The sequence below is a fragment of the Manacus vitellinus genome, unplaced genomic scaffold, assembly GCF_001715985.3.
Source record: "Manacus vitellinus isolate BGI_N305 unplaced genomic scaffold, ASM171598v3 scaffold_19_pilon, whole genome shotgun sequence".
Lineage (NCBI taxonomy): Eukaryota > Metazoa > Chordata > Aves > Passeriformes > Pipridae > Manacus > Manacus vitellinus.
The window spans coordinates 509,143-510,012 of record NW_021939395.1 but is presented as its reverse complement, the minus strand read 5'-3'; positions in this window follow the sequence as shown (position 1 = coordinate 510,012).

Here is an 870-nt window from a genome sequence, read left to right as displayed (position 1 = left end):
AGGCGGGCCAGCATTCAAACCCTGCACCGTTATTCAGTTGGTTGTGAACAGGCTTGGACGCGATTGAAATTCCCTGAAGATTGCGAGTTTTAAACAGCTCCAGGCTTTCCTTCCTGCCTGGAACGCACCGCCTGCTCCCATTCCCAGGCAGCGTGAAGGGGCGAGGGGAGAGAGACACTCTGGAATGGGAGAAAGGCACTTGGAGCTCTCAAAGGCACACGTAGGACGCTGAAAAACGGACGGTTCAGATTGTCACTCCAGTGCTGCCCAAGCTGACTGGCAGCTCCCGGTGCTCTCCCCTCTGAAGGACAAGGGACACCCAGCCATGGTGTCATCCCTGGATGCCCCCACCACAGCTTCCCGCATGCTCAGGTGCTGCTGGCCCCACTGCGGGCACAGGTGGCAGCCAGGCTCCCCTTGGCCACAGCTGGCAGCCAGGCCCACCATGGGCACCCACGCTTACTGTGCCCAGCACGGCGAGCACCGTCAGCACAGAGCAAGGGCACGCAGGGCCAGCCTGCGGGAGAGACCCCAGCAGAGGGAACAACACAGGGGAAACCACCCCCAGCCAGCAAATATGACTGAGCCATTCACTCCAGCTAGTCACAGCTCCTTATCTGCCTTCCACAAACATCATTTGTTCACAAAGGCCACAATTAAAGGTCCCTTCACGAGCATTTGTGCCAGCCCTCCGCTCACAGCCCCAGGATTCCTCCTGCAGGCACAGCTCGGAATAAGCAAGGGCAAGCATCTCCAGCGATGCCCGGGCTCAGCCCTGCTCCCACAGGATCCTCGGTGGGTGCCACCCACACTGCACTGGCATCGGGCTCGCCCGTGGCATTGCTCGTGCCCACTGCCCATCCCAGGCTG